Raw genomic sequence first — 22,556 nt, 5'->3', positions numbered from 1 at the left:
AAGACTGTGGTTTAAACGCATTCCCAAAATTGAAATGTGTATGTGTGCGTAATAGTGTTGTTACCTTCATACTTTTTATCGATTGACATCCAGTATTAATTCGATGAGCCGGCAAGGTTGCCTTCGTATCCAAATTATTACACAAATTAATAAAATAATATATTTTTCACAATTTGGTATAAAACAACGACAACTTCTTGGTAAAAAACATTTTTCCTCAAAATGTTTGTTACATATTACCGATGATTTAATAGGAGTCCATTCTGGCGATTTATTATTCTTACCTACTTTTCACGTGCCTCACTTGAACTTGGTATCCTTGAAAAGATATAGGTAATACAAATATTATTCGAATTATACGAGTAATAACATAAAAAAATCCCAATATGTAAATTCCGTTACAATATGTCAACAACGTTACTTTTATACTATTCTTGTTTTACGTTTATACTATTTTTGTGATGCATGAAATGATATTCATTATTATTATTTTTAATGATATAGGAGTAGCAGACGAGCATGCTGTCCACCTGATGGTAAGTGGCTACTGCCGCCTATGGACATCTGTAATGAACCCCAGATAGCATTAGATATTCCTACCTGAGGACGGCCACAGATGCGCCGCTACCCCTGAGGACTAAGCTGGAACGTTGCGTTACTGTATGTCCCCCTTACCACACCCTTCAAAACGGAACACAGCAGCGCCTAACACTGCTGTTATGAGGCAGAAATAGGTGTGGCGGTGGTGCCGCCGGAGTCGAACCAGAAAGGGTTCTACCACCTTCTAACTATATTATATTATTGATTATCGCTATAATATGACGTCACATTATCGATATAATATGACGTCACCATTTTTATCAAACCCTAGCGTAAATAATTAATTTAATTTTCGTATATATTTTGGTAATTTTACATCTAACTATGCAGCTAGCAAAAATTTAGCAATATATTAATACTAGTAATTATTTTGGAAAAATAAGAAAACGCGCCGTAGTCGGGGGAGCTTAAGGCCCGTTTATTTGGAGAGAAATTGACATGCCATGACTTTTCTTGGCATCTCTTTCTCTCTAGTAGAATGTCTATATGGGTTGACATATGTCTTTCTCATGCTTTGTTGGTCTTAAGCGTAGCGAAAAAAATTCTAAGTCTATGGAAGTGACATATTTTAAAACGTATCTAATTACAGGAGTTTTGGAGAAATATTTACAGAAATTTATATAATAATGTAATCTAAACTTTTACCTTTACACCAAACTCAAGCCACGTTGTTATTTTCTATGAATACCATTATTAGAAATAATATGAGGCTTAATTTTGGCCACATAATTGTCTCTGGCTTCGTTACAGACGGTCCCTTAAGGTCGTTTGTTTCTCGTATCTTAAACCAAATCCAATTTGGCGAATGAAAATTAAAAGGTATGAGGGGAAAAAATGAGACGTAATCTAAATATCTTAGGATCCGTAAAGTTAATGCTAGGGACCCGGATTTAATTGCTGATGAGTTCAGCGGTTTACGCTGATGAGTCGGGCCTCTAACTGCCCTCAATTTTTATACCCGACTTAAAGCTTTTACGTGTTTTCAGTACACCTGGGGCGGTTATTTGTTCTTTGTTGTTAGTAATTATCTGTTCTGATAATGCGTTTTCGTCATTGTTTTCTTTTGTGTTCTAGTTTGGTATGAAGGTAGGCAATATTACCATGTGGTAGAAATAAAAGATACCTGGTTTGATTCCAGTTCATTTGAAATATTAAATGAAAAATATACCAAAGTTCTCTATTTTCAGTAATTTTTTATTTGTCACTAGTTAGAAAGGTTTACACTGTTTTAAAGAAGGAAGTCTAGACTAGTTTCTGAGTTGTCTTTGAGTCTTATCTGCGTTTTGTCCGCGTTTGACGTCCCTTTTCTTAAGTCAGTTCCTATTAAATATTTCCCTTTTACTTATAAATTACCTTACGTTCATCATCATCAACAACCCATTACCGTCCCACTGCTGGGCACGGGTCTCCGCTCATAATGAGAAGGATTAGGCCATAGTCCACCGCGCTGGCCAAGTGCGTATTGGTAGACTTCACATACCTTTCAGATTTTTTTTATAAATCGCTCACGTATGCAGGTTTCCTCACGATGTTTTCCTTCACCGTTTAGCAAGTGATAATTAATTTCTAATACGCACATAACTTTGAAAAATCAGGCGTGCCTGGGATTTTAACCTCGGACCCCTCGATCGAGAGGCCGAGTTTCTTAACCACTAGGCTATCACTGCTGTGCTTCACCTTACGTTGCTTCTATGTTAATTCTAGCGAAGTTTTAATTAACTTTGCAAATAACCGCATTTACCTTATCAGTTATGTTTCTGTTTAATACATTCAGCGTGGGATATTTCAGCTTGTTAATTAAAATTTTGGACGAAATAATACAATTAACTTAATTTATAGGCTATTTATTGCACTGGTAATTTCGCACTGACGTAATATATTTTTTTAATTACCTGATAGAATTGATGTAGCAATTATATTCGAGGTTTAAATGTATACATTTACATAATAGCGTTTATGTATTTATGCATATTTAATTTTAAAGTGTTTTAATAAGCCATATAATTAGCGACGTGTTTGTTATTTGTACTGTGGATGCGGAATTCGAATCCTCGACTGGTACGTCTAATTCTTTGAAGTTATGTGTTTAAAAACCTATTCTTATTAGAAATAAATGTGTTATTTAATGGTGAAATAAAAATTCCCCATCTCCAAATATTAAAAAAAAGTATGTGAAGTTAACCACACTGCACTTAACCATAAAACAAGCCCTTCATGTTCTGTACTTAAGTAAGTAAACGAGTATGAATTCTACTTGATAGTACCACTAAGTGGTTAGTGGCATCATTTGACATTTGTCATAAACCTCACATATTCTATTAGAGGCATAGATGTATAACCTATGTCATTGATTAGAGGTAGTCTCTTCTGCGATCTGCTACAGATTCTACTATTAGATCCCAAGTTTTAAGATGATCTGTCTGAAAGGGATAACGATCTCATGAATATATTAGGGATCCCTTTATATATTTAGATTATATAAAAGCGAAATGCAGGCTAAAATAACTTTTTATTTTAGGAGTTAAAAGAATATAAGTCCATAAATCGCAGGGGAGAGAATTAATGTAATTTTTATTCATTATATTCCCGCAGGTGCGAATGAATTTAAAATTTTACTTATTTGCACCTATTACAGGAATTTGTAAAGGCTATAAAATGTAAATTACAAATATTTTACTACTAGCAATGGAATTAGACGAAAATAACAATCGTATATTTTTTGAGTCATTTAAATCTTAAATAATATTGAATACTTTTACCAGCGAGGATTTCAGATTAAAGGAAATGAACTTTTGTGTAATCATGATTTCGTTTTAGACATGATAATTAATATAGGCACTTCAGTAAAAGCGTAGTGGATTGGATTCAGCCGTCTCTTACACTGAGATTTCAAAGTGTTAAAAATTCAGTGTCATATGTTATAACTTATGTCAAGTCAAATCAAGCCAGTGTCAATCATAGGTTAAGAAAAATATCATTGGCAAATCTATATGGAATTCCAGAAGAGGCCATAAATGGGCAGCAAGTGAACAAAAAATTCTTCTTCTTAGAGGAAACAATTGAACAGCAGTTGGACAGCAATGGGTTGATGATGAAGAGGGTTTTAAGTTTGATTTTAATAAATATGGTAATCCAATGAAAATATATTTGGCCTGTTTACTTGATACAATCAACAATTGGAACATAAAGGGCAAGGGAACATAAGCTTTGAATTCTTTATCGAGACGAGGAAAGTTTACACTTCGTACCAAGTCGGAAATAAACAACACGAGATAACATTCAAAGGGAGATTTTAGACATAAAAAGTGGGTTGGGTATATGTTACTGTTTTATCGTTACTTTTATCTTTTTCTTTGACCTTAGAAGTGCACGGCTGAACAATATATTCCCTACACAGGCATTTGTAACAAAAATGAAAATAAAATAGTAATAGGTTAGCAACTAAGATACGAGTATAAGACTTAAACTTTTCGCATATCGTCAAATTCTTTAAAATGGACGATTTTACTAGAATATATTTTTCTTGTTTTAGTTAATTTGCTGTTTTAGTATTTAGAGTTCTTTTAACATTTTTTTATAAAAGTATGTATTTAAATGAAAAAAGTTTATTAATGAACAATTACAAAGATAATTAAATAATATACTTATACAAATTATTTCTAATTTACATTTTTATTACTTTATTATTATAATACAATCAGTGAATTGTGTAGTGTGTAAAAAGTAAAAAAAGGAAATGATAAACAAATAAACCTTCTAAATTTTCTATTGTATAACCTTTTGTGGTTCGACTCCGGCAGCACCACCGCCACACCTATTTCTAACTCATAACAGCAATGTTAAGCGCTTCTGTGTTCTGGTTTTATTTATTTATTTATTTATTTTTTATTAGTTGCACCAACAAAGTGTACACCATCTCCTCCAATTCACAGGCTTGACTAAATAAGTTACAAACTAAGTGTCACCTCAATTATAGGCACAAACGGCATGCATTAATACCAACATTAACATTCATGTATTAAGACTTAACAACAATTTAAGTGTAAATACAGAGCATAAATAATTAAAATTCATTCAATAAGTTAATTACAATAAGAATATAATGTTATAACAATGAAGAATAAAAAAAAAAAATTAAATTAAAAGTGATTAACGGTAAATTTAAATGAAATGTAAAATAATATAAAAGTATCGTGCATTAGAATTGATTACCAGTGAAGAGAAACATGATGTGCATACACTGACGATAAAATAATTATAATATAAAGTTCTAGTTGCTATATAAACATTAAAATAAATTCCGATTTTGATTAAATAATATTAATATTTACTGAAAGTTAATTTAAATTTATAGACAATTTTATAAGTTTGAAGGCTGTGGTAAGGGAGACTTATACGAGGCGTATATATAAGTATATATATAAGGCGTATATATATTTATAGGCTTAGTCCTTACAAGTGCACCTGTGGCCGACCTCAGGTAGGAATATTTAAGCCTATCTGGGGTTGATTATAGATGTCCATGAGCAGTAGCCACTTACCATCAGGTGGACTGCATGCTCGTCTGCTACTCCTATATTATAAAAAAGCTGTCTTATCGTGATTTTTTACTACTTCCACTTCCACGTTTAGCTGTAACTTCAATGACAATGCAATATTATTATTATTATTGAGTTTATGAGTTGGGGTTATTATTGAGTTGATCTAATGATGGACCCGACTCCTGATGACATCATCATCTCGACTAAACAAGATGCTCCTTTAGTTAGATTTGTTATTTAAAATTAATTGTATTGAGCGCATGACTAAAACAAATCTTATTTTAATTTTCTATATCTTGAACTTCTTAAAAAATGTGTTGTATAGTTTGTTTTGAACTCAACAAATTTACTTATTTATCAACTGTGTCATAGAATTGCCGTGGGGATAAACTTTTAATCCCAGAAAATTGTACAAACCCCAGGGAATAATGAAAAAGTTATTAGTGTCTACATTTTGATAGATAGCCTTACTGTAGGAAGGAAATTCCTTATGCCATAAGAAGGCTTCTGTTCATAACATTTCAGTGGATTGATTTATTATGTCGTCTATAATTGTCTTAAAATATCATTGCATCGCGTTCGTTGATGACGTAAGTGAAAACTAAATTAGATAATTATTATAAAAACAAAAAAACCTGAATGCTTAAATATAGAGCCTATGTCATTCGCACATGTGGAGTCGCACAAGGGATACGTCTAAGGCATTCCAACTTATTCCCTAAGAGAACGCATAGCAGCGCTTAAAACTACTGTTATTAGGCAGAACCAGTTGTGGCGGTGGTGCCGTCGGAGTCGAACCCCAGAGGGTTCTGTCACATTCAAACAATTGATAACATATGTCTATAGGTAGCAGTGGCGACGAGCGGTCGTGTGTGTTTCTTTGTTACATAAATAAACTTAATCTTTAACCTGGATTCCCTACATCGTACTTGCTACATACAGACACATAAAGACAGTAAGCATCCAATCGAACGGAAATCTAAATACATAACTGTACTTTCTGACCGAAGATCGAACCCAAAACCTTTTACCATCAGTGGCCTGCACCATGCGGGTCGTAAATAAAATTTGAATAAAACTTCAGTTCACTGAGCCCGTATTCAGTTTCATATACATACATATAACCTAAATGGGTGTGCAGATAAAAGGATTTCACGTTCCGAAGCTTAACCAAACAGAATTTTCATTTAACTCTGTTTTTGCATACTGTATGTTCAATGCATTTTTTCATATTAGATCCGACTAAAAATATTAATCATTCATGAAGGTGATAAAACTCTTTGTGGTTCTACTTAGTGGGCACCGCCGCCATACCTATTTCTGCCTTATAACAGCTGTGTTAAGCGCTGTGGTCTTTAAGGGTGTGGTAAGGGAAACGTGCTTAGCCAAGGCGTTACAACTTAGTCCTCAGAGTTCCAAATTTCGCATGAAACGACGCTTCAATGACGTCATATCTTAATTTTCATCATTGTCATGTCCATTAGTCGGCACCAAATTTGTATTGACTTTGATTTAGCCGCTAACACACGTTACGCATACAATATTATGCTGATTTTTTTTACGCATGTGTAATTTGATTGAACAAGTACGTACGCCAACTTTGGTAACACACATTGTCACATATTTAGTCGTGTGTGAAATAAAGCAGTTCTATTTCAGTGTAGGAATGCCAATATCACTTAAGGATCAGACCGTAGTCCGCTTCGTAGGCCAGGTACAAATTGGCTTCACGTACTAATAAGAACTTTTTCAAAATCTCTCTGATTTGCATGTTTCCTCGTGTTGTTTACCTTCGCCCTTACTTTAATGATAATAATTTTGTAATACACATAAATTTGCCTTGAATTCGAACCTCGCACCTCTTGATGTAGAATAGAATAGAACCACATGGCTATTACTCGTAAGAATTATATTTATGTTTTTGTATTTACGCTGAAAATATTAGTAATTGTATTAAGTAATTAAAGTAAAAGTAGTAATTGTAGAGATAAATCTTAATTGCAATTTGAACTTCACAGAACGTACAAACGAGTTTGTGCAACGGTTTATTACAAACTAACTTACTAACTAACTTTGGCACGACTCCGTGTAGTCTAACGAACTTTGTCGTGTAAGTTACGTTAATTATAAAACTTTAGATCACATGTATTCTTTTTGAGACGTTTTAATCTAGTAACTAAATAAGCAAACGTGGTTTTATCATAATTTAATTTTAAATTAGATTTGACAACAAACGTAGTATTTTTACCAGACTGCTCTGCGAGGGTAATGTATCTTGAGATTACTGCTTATGTATGTATATCTTATTATTTGGTCTGCTTCGTCTATCTTGAGCAGACTATTTGTTTGCCGTATTTTTGGGTAGATTTTCTATGGGTAATTTTTCGTAATTTAAATTTAACCGAATTGTAATTTTTTTCTGCCTTAAAATAATGATAAATGTTTATCTCTATGTCGGAGGTATTATATAGATACGATTTTAAAATCAGTTTGGTAGAGTATGCTTCAGCCCTCCTTCAATTGTTGGGCTAAACTTGTTCTCAGAGTAAGTCCATGAAAAACGTTGCAGTCATGTTAAAGTAACACTTCAATCCATTCACGTATTTACCAAGCATCTCTACTGAGCTGTTTTGCTCAAATCACAAAAAATAAATTTGAAGTGGAATTTTCTTTTATAGCCAACATTTCGCTACTACGAAGCCAGGTTGGAATTTATTTTCGCACGGCCGGCAACCCGTGCATCTGCTTTCTATAAACAATGTATATTTGTTCTATCCGTACATTAACCGGCCTACGCTCAGCTCGATTCAAATTTAGGGTTTAGTTTAACATAATGTTGTGATTGATACAAAGAGCTTCGTCAACCCGTTGCTGTCTGTTTGGCACGGGTCGTATTTTAGAATAAGAGGGATTTACGTCATAGTATACTGTGCTGGTAAACATCCTTAAAAAATGTTTTTAAAAGAACTTTCAAGCCTAAGAAAACCTACATGTTTTCTTATAACGTTTTCCTTTACAGTAGACAGTGGTAAATACGCATATAATTTTGAAAATCAGCGGTGCGTGCATGGAATTCGAACATCAGGCCTTCAGTCACTAGCGATCTAGCATATAGGCATTACTGTACAGATTCTAAAAACTTAATCCGTTCTCCAAAATAGGAAGCAATTCAGAAAACTCGGTCCGATAGTAAACTTATACGAAGGTAGTGTGTAGTCAGGCTTGAAATTGTTTCAAATAGAGCATTGATCGGGATACATTCGCGGAAATTCGGGAAATGTTCGAGTAAAATTTTACGAAAACTTTAACTTTATTGTTCCGTGTTATATAAATAGTATAAAGTTTGTTGTTATAAAAAGTATAAAGTAAAGAGTTTGTTGTATAAAGAGTTATGTAGTAAGTTGGTTATACAGTTTGTCATTTGTGTAGCTAGTTAGATATACATCTGTTGTATACATGGCTAGTTAGTAGTTGGTTATTTCTCGTTCGAAACAGCGCTAGTTAGTCATAGGATTTGGAGTTAGAATCCTTAGCACGTTCTGATTTAAATTCTGATAAGTTATATGTGATGGAGAAATCTTAATAAATATTAACCACTGCTTTAATAGTTAAGAAGAAAAGAAAAAAAACATTATAAGTAATGTAAGATAAGTATAACAAGGTGGAGAGTTATTTATAAATTTAACATAAGTGAAGTTCCCAAAATGTTACTTGGTCGGCGTGGTGGACCATGGGATAAATTCTTTCCTAGTGTAGAAAAGTAAACTAAAATAATAATAGTAGATATTATTATTTAGAATATTTTTAATCTAAAATAAAATTCATATCATCTCTTAAAAATATGAAGTAAGTACTACCTAATTTATATTAAAAGTAGCTCTCTGTTTAAATACATTTTCATAATTACACTCAAACTCAGAAATATGTATCAAAGAGTAAACAAACAGAGATTCAACTTCAAACGTGTATTCTGCGAGGCACTCAATTAATACGAGTCAAAACAGACCGGTGGGTGTACGTTTTTAAGCGTTCCTGTTTGCATGCCACCCCGTAGGGAGGTTGTAGGGGAACAACACACGAATAATTTGATTAGGACAGTCCAGAATTAACATTCAGACAAAGAAAGGGAAAGATATAGGAAAATGGGGACGTCTGGACGAGGCCTATACCCGCAAAGGGGCTTTTACTTAATTCTAGTTTTTCATTACTAAACTTTTTGTTATATGTATCTAGATTATATTAAAGATAAATATAGGATTATTAATATTATAATGAAATGGGTTGAGTCTAGAGGTTAAGAGACTTTTGAGATTTTTTTAGTTATATTCAAAACTATTAATAGATCAAAATAAAAAAAAAAATAAAACAAAAAATACAACCGACTTCTATGTCACTACAAAGTAAAAAATAATTGAAATAAATGTTGTATTTACATGAGTGGAGGAGTTCCCCTCATTTTCTCCAGAACCCGTCGATGGATCCTAACCATATTTAAATGGGACCAATTTCCAGCTCATCCCTACACAATAAAAAAAGAATTATTAAAATCGGTCCACTAACGGCGGAGTAATTCGTGTACATACATAAAAAAAAAGATACCGGTCGAATTGATAACCACCTCCTTTTTGAGGTCGGTTAAAAATTTTAAAAGAATTTAATAAAATTTTGGATTTGGAAAAGAAGATGACCGAAAGATTTACATGGTTTATTTAGAAGCTATGTTTTTCATATAATATAATTAACATTAATAGAATTGTTAATAAACTGTTTATGATTATTTAATATATTTAACATGGTTACGGTTTGATAATCAATAAGTATTCGGTCACTTATTTGTTTGGCCACAGTACTTTCAAAGAGTACACCCTATTCGTCTAGTGTATGCTCGATCAATTTGTTATTTCCCTATTTATCAAGTCTGTCATTTCGAACATAAACAAGGTTTTAGTCAGCTTTTTGGACACAGTATGAAAGAAGAGGTCTCCGAAGTAGGTACTTTACCTACTTCTATTTCGTTGTACCTACAACGTTGTATAAAAAATCTTAAACCATTTCTAATCTTCGCAGACTACTAGTGGAACTGCTTTAAAGCATTCTCGATCAATTAACTAATTATTTATTTCTCAAACTACAACTGGAGCGTTTACTTTACCGGTCTGACACACAGTAGGCTTAAATTAAACCCTGGCCTCTGTGTTTTTTTTTATAATATAGGAGTAGCAGACGATGCAGTCCACCTGGTGCTATTTGGCTACTGCCGCCCATGGATATCCGTAATCAACCCCAGATAGGATTAGATATTCCTACCTGAGGTCGGCCACAGATGCGCCGCTACCCCTGAGGATTAAGCTGGAGCGCCTCGGAAAAATCTGTCTCCCTTACCACACCCTTCAAAACGGAACACAGCAGCGCCTAACACTGCTGTTATGAGGCAGAAATAGGTGTGGCGGTGGTGCCGCCGGAGTCGAACCACAAAGGGTTCTACTACCTTTTTTGTGTTTGTGTATTGGATATGTATGTGACCATGGCAACCACGACACAGGAAAAAACTTAGTATGGACCTATGAGTCTAGAAAGCGTAATGAACATAATCATTTAATATGGACACTCTAGCAGTGGGGGGCCACCCAGCTGTCTAGCCCACTCCGGTATCGAGTAGGTATACAGGCGCCGTCGGAGAAATATCGAGTTGTTGATGACTTGCTCAGAAGAATAACAATTGTTATGACACTGTATTGGTTAGGTAATGAACCGCTTACGGATCTGTATAATTTGAATAAATTCCACATATGTGCAAAGTAAAAGATGGTTGCAATACAGTTGTTGTGAGAGGGGGTTTGATCAGGATACCCTTTAGTCACTTCGGCACGTGTTAATCTAACGTGACAAATACAAAAAGTATGTACAAAGACTCCAATCGTTCTCTATGCTTATCAGCCATAAATATAGTTATTGTTGACTGGTGGTAGACTAAAGTTTCATTTTAAATTTCAGGCACTGATTTTTTAAAGTTATATGCGTATTAAAAATTAATTACCTTGCTTAAAAGGTGAAGGTAAACATCGTGAATAAATCTACACATCTAAGACTTTTTTTTAAATCCTCAAAGCTGTGTGAAGTCTGCCAATTCGCACGTGGCTAACACTATGGACTATGGCCTAAAACTTCGCTCACTTTGTGAAGAGATCTGTGCCCAGTGGCAGGACAATAATGGATGGACGATGACCACCATCCACCTATTGTTGCGCCAGGTGAAAATTAGTAATACATTTACCGCAGCGACAAAGTTAAATACATATTTAAACAAAGCGCCAACCACAAGCAGTGCTAAAACAATCTTCCCCCCGATCCGCAATTCATCTCGACAGGATTAGTTTCCGGCACGCCGCACGAATTGCATAATTGCCTGTTGTTCTGTTGTTTTGGACTGATGTTGTTGTTTAGATTGTTCTGTTGTTGTTGGAAGGTTTGGAGTGAACGTCTGAGTCAGACAATCACAAACTGGTTTAATCTGTCTCGTGTATTCTGTTAGTAGATAATGTAAATGGAAAGTTTTGCCGTATAGTCTGTTTTGGATAAAATTACTCTTATGTGGTTCTCGCAAGTGACCTCAGGGACTCGGTTTTAAAGTCCAGAATCTAGCAGAGAAAAGGCAACAGGTAATTCCCAAGGCAAGTCTACCGGTTTCTACGAGTACCTCATACAAACAACTATTGTTTTTGTCTTTTTGTATTTCAGGCCAATATTGGCAATTGAAGAATTCAATTCAATTAGAGATTGGTAAGTAACTTAGTAGGATTAAAATATCTACCATGTATTTTAAGTTATCTTGATATTTTCTGAAAGAACGGGTTAAGAAATTCTGTGCCAAAACGTTTCTCTATAAATCGACTCTGTAATTTTCAAGATTATCCCATAAATTTAGAAAGACAATGTTTATGTAGGGAATTTTATATTTAACAAGTAATATATCAATGATCAATTTCATTTATTCTTATAGACGCAATAACGGCAAGACGTTATCCAGCTATAAACTTAGACAAATCGTCCTTGACAACAATTAGGACACCATAAATAACATAAATGGTTCCACGACACTATAAAATAGAAATACAACCAGAGGGAAAATTCCCTGGGACTTTTGCGAAGTGTTAAATGATATATATTGTAATATCTGTACAGATTGTCTATAAAAGTGAGGTTACCTAAGAGTTACATTTTAAATTTTCTAACATATTTTTAAACATTTATTTTATTTAGCTGAAGGGAAATAATGGGATTATGTTGACAAATTTCTTCCATGATATATCGAAAGAATTTAACAGTAATCCTATACTATAATGCTCTAATTTTAAGTGCTTCCTGCTGAAGTGGCCAGAGGACTTAAGTATGAACACCTCCTATATGTACCTACGTCTTTCTTACCATACCTTTAAAACAAGAACGCAGCAACGCTTAAGATTGCTGTTACTGTAAGTATGGAAATATTTGAAAACTAAATAGAAAAAAATAAAGTCGTACATGAAAATCTTTTTATGTTCCGAGCTCTTAGAACGAAAATATAATAAACAGAAATATTCAGAGACTACGATATTCGCAGCGGATAATATATTTGAAAGATATTTCTCTGAATCATGAAAGGAAATTGGTGCTTGAAAAATGTACGAAGATAACTCGAGGCATTTTCTAGTAGAGACGTGAACTTAAATAAGGCTGTTTAAGTTGAAAAACTAAAAGATTTTAGTTCTACTTCTAGTTTCTTTAGTTTCAACTTGCTAACAAATTTTATAAGAACTTGTTGTCTATACAAAAGTAAGTTATGTACCTATTGGTGACAGTTTTCTTGACCCATTAAAGCAACTGATAATTTTATTATTGTATAAGACGTGCATTAGTTTGAAAAATCAGAGGTACCATGAATCTCTCGATCTCGAATCATTGACCAAAATAAGAAACTTAATTTTAGGCCACAAAGCAATCAGATGCTTACTTTGAGACTTAGTTGGAATGCCTCACATTTTGAACCTTTTGATTCAGAAAACAACAGCCTTAAACCGCTATAAAATTAAAAATTATAGTTCGAAAACCTAAAAAACACGCTTTTATGACAAAATCAACTAAAAAGTAGAAAACTGAATTTGTGGCTCCACGTCACCTCCATGCAAATAACCTGTGCGAATATTTGCACACTAATCCATCAAGCTGACAGCGGCGTTACTCCTAAATGTAAAGGCGTTGTAACGAACAAAAAGTGGATTTATATTTAGCGTTTTGTAAATAAATAGGTGAAAAACTCTTAATTCTGATCTATACCAGTTGGTTGGTTGAATCTTTCGTGTTTCGACTTCTGAGGCACCATCTTCATTTTCTACATTACAATAGTAATGTTAAGTACTTTTTGAACCTTGTCCACTTAGGGGTAAATTAGGGTTTATTACTTAGGGGTACACATTTAACCGGCATAAGGTTAGACTCTATTTTTATCCAGGCTTTATTACAGATGTCTAAGGCGACATGATAGTCCTCCTACATAGTTTTATACCAATTACAACCAGATGGGCTGGATGCCCGTTACCTGTCACCAGGATAGCATTGAAACTATAGCAAGGCTATACCCTCAAAATTGGTGACACTACTGCCACCTACTCAAGTCTCAAGTCTTTCTCAGAGTTTTTCATTTGTGCATAACGTTAAGTCAAGATTTCTGCAAAAAGGCCATATTCCGCGATCTTGGGGGCCAGCGCAGATACATCCTTCACACATCTTCCCAGTCATGTAAATCTGAAATGCCGTTTTTTGAAACTGAAACTGAAATTTTCTTTAGAATTAAAGAAAAAGATAAATCTATTTATTTAATGTACCTAATTGTATTTAGTTCTCCAAATCCATTATGTATGTAAATAAATTATCATTCAGCATTTTAATACGTGTAACTGAATGCGCTCAGCGTGTTAGCTGTGCACATAAATATTGCTGTGTAAATATTTGCACAGTAATCTATCAAGCTTTTGACAGTCACGCCACGTCCCTAAACGTAACGATGGTGGAACAAACAAAACTGTTGGACATTTTTATATATGTATTGTTCAAGTATATACTTTTATTACTTATCTTCGCTGGTGTACGGTTTGTTGATGTTTACGCGAGATCCCTAAATATGTGAAAGTGAAAAATTTTGTGAATATCTGTAAAATCATTTATCTTTTATTGAAAATCATTTCGAAATCGGCTAAGTTGTTTTCGTTAACAGCTTAGGCATAACAATAGGAATATATATTTTTTTTTATATTTCAGGGGGGTTACTACCATCTCTTAAAACAATATTATTTTAATCATACTTTTACTTTTTTCAGGAAAATTAACTTTTTAAGCAAAATATGACAATTTCAGTTGGTTTTATACAATGGATAAGCGAAAAATTAATAAGGGCTTAAGTTTGTTCAACAGTGTATGACGGAATATTTTACTGTTTTAAAGAGGAAATAAAACTTTCCTGAACTATGATGGTTTTTAAGAGATGGCGGCAGGCCCCCAGACATGGTTTAGGTCTGTTCCAAACATCCATCTTGTTTAAACTAAAAAATATATTATAGGTATATGAAACCTCCCAAAAATATTTAAAGTGCCACCCAAATATAGCGTTATCTGGCTTATTATGATAATGCGAAAGTAACGGTTACCACAACCCGTATTAAATCTTATCTTATCTTATCTTGAGCAATCCTAGGAGTCAAGCTTCTTAAGGAATCTTTTCGAATAGGAAATCAGATTCCAATCTTTTGACCAGTGTTATTAGCGCTTAAGCAGAATATTTAAATAGATTTATAAACGTGTGGTGTATCTAACTAAAAGTCTTAACGGACAATTAACCTTTAACCTCAGCATATGTTGTGTAGCCTAAATAGATTTTAAGTGCAAGCATTTTCATGAGCGTTACTAGTAAGTCCTCAGGAGTAGTATCCCATTTTTGTTTGACTTTAACGTAGAATTCGAACAGAAATGCTGACTAATACAGATTTAATTTACTGACAGTGACCACTTACTTTCAATTTCATAAAAAATAAATAGGCACGTAAATACTCTTAAATATCTTCTGTATTCAAAACAAACGATAACAAAGAAAGTGACTTCAAAGGCATCTAAAGTTTCACCTCGTTTAATATTATTGATTTCTCTCACAATTGATACCGTATCCCCTTGTTTCCACAACTCAAAGGTCTACAATGGCTGTCAACGCACAATAACTCTGATATCCTTCAACACCGTTCAACAGGAACGCTTAGCGGCCCCTTGGGGGTCAGAGCAAAATGTCAAACGCGTAAATGAGCCGCTATGTAATAAATTGATCGTCGAGAACATTTCTAGTTTTTGCCTATGCCTTAAAAATGTCTGTTGCAAATACAGGCAAAAATAGTAATATAACTCGATAAGACTAAGATTTCACTTTATTGTTTTCTGCCAAAGGAATTTTCTGATATTAGTCATCCTATATAAATATTATGTAAGTTAGAAAATTTAAGTTCTGACGTACGAGTATACATATACTTATATGAGTATATTTAGGCGCAATTTGTTCATCATATTTAAGTTACATTTATGGATAACCACACTTATGTACATATTTTTATTTTATTCAGATTTCCTTTCGCAGTAGTGTCTTTTTACCAACGGGTAGACTACATATTTGTTAAGACTCCAGTTTGTATTTTAAGTTTGTACTTGTACCATATAACGCAAAGAAATATTTGCCTGAAGGTCCACATATTGTCAAATGTTAACCAAGGTTCTCACTCTTAATATCCTTCGACAAGAACATTTAGTAGCCCATTGGGGGCGTGCACAAAATGTCAAAAGGGTAAATGAGATAGTGACTAATTAATTTATCGTCATAAAACTTCTCACAGTTCTCTTAGTGAAAATGAATTTAGGATAAAACTACTTGGCTACGGCCTATGACGAACGTGTTTGATAGTACATATTTTTACCACGCTTTTATTATTTTGGCTTGTATACAGGGTGAATTTTTAAAACGGGCCTTCAGGGCCAAATCCGAAACTATAAGGATTAGCGAAAAATGCTGAAAGGAGTTACGAGGCCGATTTTGATAAAAACTATAAATGCATCATTACTTTTTTAAAATAACTTTTTCCCTAACCGGGAATCGAACGAGTTCATTTTGAAAAAATTACACCCTCTATATTATTTCACTATCTGATAGTGTTGCTTATAAGGATCAAATTTTGGGAAGTAATGTTATGTGACAAATTAAAGGAAAAGGAAAATTTTGAAGAAAATACATATTTTTTCATACATTGACATACTAATCCTTAAGGATTATACATAACAAATGATTTATGTATAATTCTTTAGAAACATACATAAGTCATACCATTGAAGAATTTGTTGGTTAATGAACTAATTATTCGACGTTATGACCATGACTTACGGCTTAGTATGAGAAAGTAATAGTTTGGCAAATAAGTTACCGCCGTTTTTAGGATTATTTTTTTTAATAGAAATAGATAACTGATTAAATAGTAAATTTTTATTGTGTGTTGTTTACAACTTCGTTTAAACGTTAAATATGATTTTCTTTATCTCTTTGTTTCGTAATCACTCGGATTTGACTCGAAAAAGTCATTTTTGCAAATAGTCAACTTTACGTCTGTATTAAACGAAACTCCGCCCATAGCAAGTTAAATCTATTATAATGGTCCTTAAAATAACCTTAACTAAGTCGGCCATAAAAATATAAATTCTTGGAGAACAAAACGTCCGCTTTCGAATGATTTGAAACATTGAGCCAAAAAAAAAATGTTAATATACGAATTGTTTAAATTGATGAATGGCGGGAACTTAACTGCCAAATTAGTATGAAAAAATGTGTATTTTCTTAAAATTGAGGCTTTTCCTTTAGTTTGTCATTTATCATTACTTCCCAGATTTTGATCCTTATAAGCAACACTATCAGATAGTGGAATAATATAGAGGGTGTATTTTTTTTTTAAAATGAACTCGTTCGATTCCCGGTTAGGGAAAAAGTTATTTTAAAAAAGTAATGATGCATTTATAGTTTTTATCAAAATCGGCCTCGTAACTCCTTTCAGCATTTTTCGCTAATCCTTATAGTTTCGGATTTGGCCCTGAAGGCCTGCTTTAAAAATTCACCCTGTATATGTATTAAGTATCTGGGTATGTAAAGGAATCTTTGAACTCGATTTTTACTTAATTTGAACGGTCAAATTAATTTAAATTTTTTAAAATAAATATCGAGCCGAGAACAACTTATCTAAAAGCGTAGAGGGCTTGATATTAATTGTATTTTTATTAATTTTATTCCAAAATGCAGAAGTTTATAAATTTCTTTAAAAGCACTGAAATTGAAACGAAACTTGTGTTGGTAGTTGTATGTACATATTGCGGTGTATGTAATAATTATTTGCATGCGCATGTGCCCGTATTTGCATTGTGCACGTTGTAAAAATATGTAGGTATGATAAATGTTGGTTGCGGATTGTAGCAACGCAGTTTTAAAACTTTACAAATTTTAAATTTGCAACGAATAAGCTGACAATGAACCCAACAAATCATTGACTTAGCAATAAAATAAACATCGAATCTAACATTCATTTCAGGAATTCTAAAACGAAAATCGGGAAGAAAACCCGAATCTTGTTATTCAATAAAATATCTTTAGTAGTAAATTCAACAAATCCCTAAATCCGGCGGTTACAAGCCAGGAAACAATCGGGTTACGATTGTGCTCCCGTTTTCCTTCGGTAGATCGAGTCTTTGTTTAAATTAATGGTCCCAGAGGCGTGAACGATGTCATTGTTTGGTTACAAGTAGTTTTGTTTCAGTGTTTTAGAATTTATAATTCCCTGTGGAACACAGCTAGCGAATTTTTTGTTTTGAACGCTTTTAGGGATCCTTGGAATAAAATTTGGTTTTCTCATTTTACACGAGATGGTTCTAGATTTCTTGTAGGCCAACAATGTATTTGGGGTATGTTAGAAAATAACTAATCTGTTGGTCTTCAGATTTTTGTAGGTATACCTATTTTTAACACTAAGTAATCAATAGTTCGTATTAAAAATTGTAACGTAAACATTGCACTCATCTCACAGTTTTTGTAATTGTAATATAGAATCTTCTGAAAAAGATGTCCAAAGTTAGATAAAGTCTTTCTTTGATACTGATTTTAAACACAAGTCAACGAGCTAGACACATGCAATTTGATAAGAAATATATACTTAGGGAGAATTTGGATAAATTTAAACACTATACCTTACAATGTTTTACTTAACCATTAAGTCTAAAGTAATTGGGTTCTAAATTGTTAAATAATAAATTTATTATTCCTCCTCTCAGACCAAATAAAGGAAGGCGACCCTCTGCGAAACATTGCATTGTAGGACATTTTTGTATCGCTTCGAATGATAGTTGACCATTAAAAGTAAAATTAAATGAAATCGGTTTTTTTTTCTATTTCATTATTACTCAATATAATTCTTATTTGTACCAACTAATCGCATGCATCGCATCAACATGCTTAGCATGCATGTTCTACAAACGTATATTGAAAATATTTTCGTGTGTAAATTAGACATGCCATCAGTAGTTCATGCGAGTACCTCGTATCTCTCTTACCACAGCTTTAAAACGCAAACGTACACTGGTTGAGTCTGTCTTTTTGATTTAAATTGTAACTAAATTCTCCCCTATTCCCTTGCTATTAAAACAACGATTTGTTTTCGATTCCAGCTCGTGTTTTCCCTAACTCAGCGGAGTGGTTCAATTCTTGTTTAAATTAATGTCGTCTGTCGTGCCGGCCGGGACGTCTTTGTTCCCTGAAACTGTTTTCGTTGTTACCATTTTCTGTTTTTAGAAATCATCTTTTCAGCTTGTTTTAATAGGAAAAATACCTTTAGTATCTTGCTTACTTTTACATGTTTTTACATGAGTAATGTGTAATTCTTGTATTCTTGTGTAATAGAATTAGTAAACGGGCATGCAATTCGCTTGATGGTAATTGGCCACCATTGCTCATGTACATCTGTAATATACCCTTATATAGGATAAGAGCCTTAAGGACTATTTTGAAATGCCTCGTATCTCTTCCATTAAACATCCTTGAAGCCAAAATTCATAAGTGCATGACAATGTTTATAGCTACTATGCAAATTTGTAGAATTTTATGAAGGTTGATGTTCGTTGAAGGGGCTAAGTCTATGTTTTTTTTTATCTTACTACGTTACTCTATCCCTTTGCAAGTAACGTAACGATTTGTTTTCGATTCCAGCTCGTGTTTTCCCTAACTCAGCGGAGTGGTTCAATTCTTGTTTAAATTAATGTCGTCTGTCGTGCCGGCCGGGACGCCTTTGTTCCCTGAAACTGTTTTCTTTGTTGATTCATTAGTTTTTATAAAATCTATTTTCAGATTCTTTTAATAGGAAAAATGGTTATTGGTGCATTCAGCTTGCTTACTTTTACTTTTTTATTATTTTAATTCTGTTTACGGTATTGTTAAACTCGAATTACAAACATAGCTATTTGGCATGTCTTTATGCCGAATTTATTATTATAAAATACGAGTATACCAAGCTTGCAAGTATAGTTGATATTTTATTTGAATTTTAATTTTGTTTTAGGCAGGCTTACTTTGAATCAGGTTAGTTTTGGAGTAGCATCAGAAATAGAAATTTAGGGTTTCATGTGGATTTTCTATCCTGTAGCAAGTTGATTATAGTTTATTATTGTTCATAGCTAGTAGAGTCCACTTTCAGGCTTGTTTTCTTCATCATTCATAAGCGGATAGATAAAGATATGACACGTAGTAACGTATCATAAACGCGGTTCCTATGATGTTTTCATTAACCCTGTGTACAGAATAATACTATCGCGGCAAAGAAATGAGAAAATACTGAAGACTATTACTTGTGATTTAATTTGTTCTTATTAAAAAGTTACCATCTGACCACTTACAGTCTAGAAAACTGTGCGAGCTTCTTTTACTTTCAAAATCTTTCTCAAGTGCCGTTAATTATAATAAAGTCCTTTGTTTGAGCTAATGATCCGAACAACCTACCTAGAAGTTTGGTTATGACAACAATTTTGGGAAGTCTATTAAATTTGGAAAGTAAAGAGAACTTTCTGTTAGCTATAATTTTGTCAACCAAATTGCTTAGAAAAGCATTTATACTATACGACATGATTAACGATTATAAGTCGTAAATATCAGAAGTGACTTACATACACGCAAATACACACATGTGACCCTCAAATGCATATTGCAAGATGAGTGGTTGTAAATTTTAATCGGATAAAAAAGGCTTATGCGACTTATGCGTGGATACGCACGAACGTACAACTCGTACATGTGTTGCTTACGTCCTATCATTTTGTACGCCGACACACATGGGTCGTGAAGAGAATGCAGTAAGTTAATTCATATACGTGGGCGGAACAGGAATAGCACGCACGACAGGAATAGCGCCCTGTCGTTTCAAACGAAAAGTGCCCTTAATTTACATACGCACAGGCGCACGGTCGTAAAGAAACTGCAGCAATTTAATTCATATACGAATACGCGAGCAGGAAACGCATGTGGGCGTAAACACGCATGGCAGGAAATATCGCAGCGCCCTGTCGTTACATACGCACACGAATACGAGTCGTAAAGAGACTGTAGCGAGTAAATGCATGTGGCATTCAATTATCTGGCTCATGGACTTACCATGCTACGTTTTTTTGCCATTTCGAACCCAGAGCGTAGCATCCACATATAAATGAGTATGCTGCGTATATTAACAAGTTTGTAATTGATTTTCCGTTATTTAAAGCCGCCGGTTACAACGTTCGTAATTAACTTTTAATTAACTTGAGTTTATTCAAAACAGTTACGCGTTACCAGTATTATCATTGAATATATTTTGAGTTACGATGTTTAGAAAGGTGCAAAGGGTTTCGGGTTCGATCCGGGGCCAGATGAACACGTGAATGTTAAATTTAGATATTTGAAGGTGGTAGAACCTTTTGGGATTCGACTCCGGCGGCACTACCGCCACACCTATTTTTCCCTCATAACAGCAGTATTAAACGCCGCTGTGTTCAGGTTTGAATGGTGTGGTAAGGGAGACATACTTTACCGAGGCGTTCGAATTTAGTCCTAAATTACCTACCTGAGTAGGAATATCTAATCCTATCTGGGTTTGATTACAGATGTCCATGATCGGCAGTAGCCACCTACCATCATGTGGACTGCATGCTCGTCTGCTACTCCTATTATAAAATCTGTTCTGGGTCTGGGTCTGGGTCCAAGAGACTTTGTGTCCATGAAACCCGTAAAACCTTCAATGTCAGCATGAAGTTATGGGTTAGGAAAGCGTTATTATTATTCTATACGTACTGTAAGCTTAAACTGTTATTGGAATACGAACTTGAGCAATGTCTTCGAAACCGTCTGCCACTTGAAACTTTTGTTTGATAGTCCCGATCTTCAAGAAAATTTATTTAAGATGAGTTTCCCTTGTGAGAAAATTCCCTCTGAGACGTATAAGTGCTAATACTAGGAAAAGGCTTCCAATTTTTTCTTCGTAATCCTAGACATTCTGTGAAAAAGTTTGTAATCTATGTTACTTTCTTTTCTCGAACTTTGCGTAAAAGTTTTGACATAATCGGTTTATCCGTTTTTAAGTGATGATGAAATAACGATTATTTAAATGAGATGCTTATTTAGAAATGCTTATTTGTTTCCCGTTGAAATAGTTCATGGATGTAGAAAATAGCTATATTTAAGATAATCGATATTTAATTTTAGGTACTCGTATATCAGGTTTATAATTTCGGGTCCATATGAAGTCAGTTACAGATAGGGTTGCCGCCTTTTTTTCTACAGATAAAGTATCTTGATTATTATAGGTAATAAAAAAGTACATAGTATCAAAAAAAAGTACACTTTATTTTTCTCTGTTAATCTCTGTATGTTTAAGTTAAGGGATGTCGCGCTGGCGAGTGACGACATCGATTCAACATCAATCGATAAATGTCCTTTAAAAAAAAAACTTACGACAAAACTTTTAAAATAAAGTATTTTCGTGTACTTTATTGTTCTCATAAAGTATAGAGTACAATTACCAGAAATAACGTATAATACTTTATTATAAAGTACGGGCGGCAACCCTAGTTACAGATGTCTACACAGCAGTGAACACTCACCATCAGGTCAACTGCAACTTTGATACTTCAATCTTATAAAAAAATGATATTTCCTTTCGCTTGCAAAATAAGGGACAAATCAATTTCTAATAAACACATAGGTTATATATAATATATGACGGTGCGTGCCTAGAACCAAAACCCTGGATCACCAAAGGCCTAGTTACGAAATATATATGAAAGCTTATAGAAATAAGT

At 33.7% G+C, this 22,556-nt stretch overlaps 1 protein-coding gene across 1 annotated transcript in view; it reads right to left on the bottom strand.

The window, feature by feature from the left end:
- The window catches only part of LOC140742829 (neuroglobin-like), a 31,959-nt gene that overhangs the window by 1,293 nt on the left and 8,110 nt on the right, over window positions 1-22,556 (bottom strand). The gene's annotated exons all lie outside the window — the stretch shown is intronic.

Source organism: Epargyreus clarus, unplaced genomic scaffold, assembly GCF_041222505.1.
Source record: "Epargyreus clarus isolate Ecla_fem2 unplaced genomic scaffold, WU_Ecla_fem_2.2 ptg000001l, whole genome shotgun sequence".
In the NCBI taxonomy this organism is placed as follows: Eukaryota; Metazoa; Arthropoda; class Insecta; order Lepidoptera; family Hesperiidae; genus Epargyreus; species Epargyreus clarus.
Note: the sequence above shows the minus strand (reverse complement) of the source record. Positions and strands in the feature narration are given on the sequence as shown.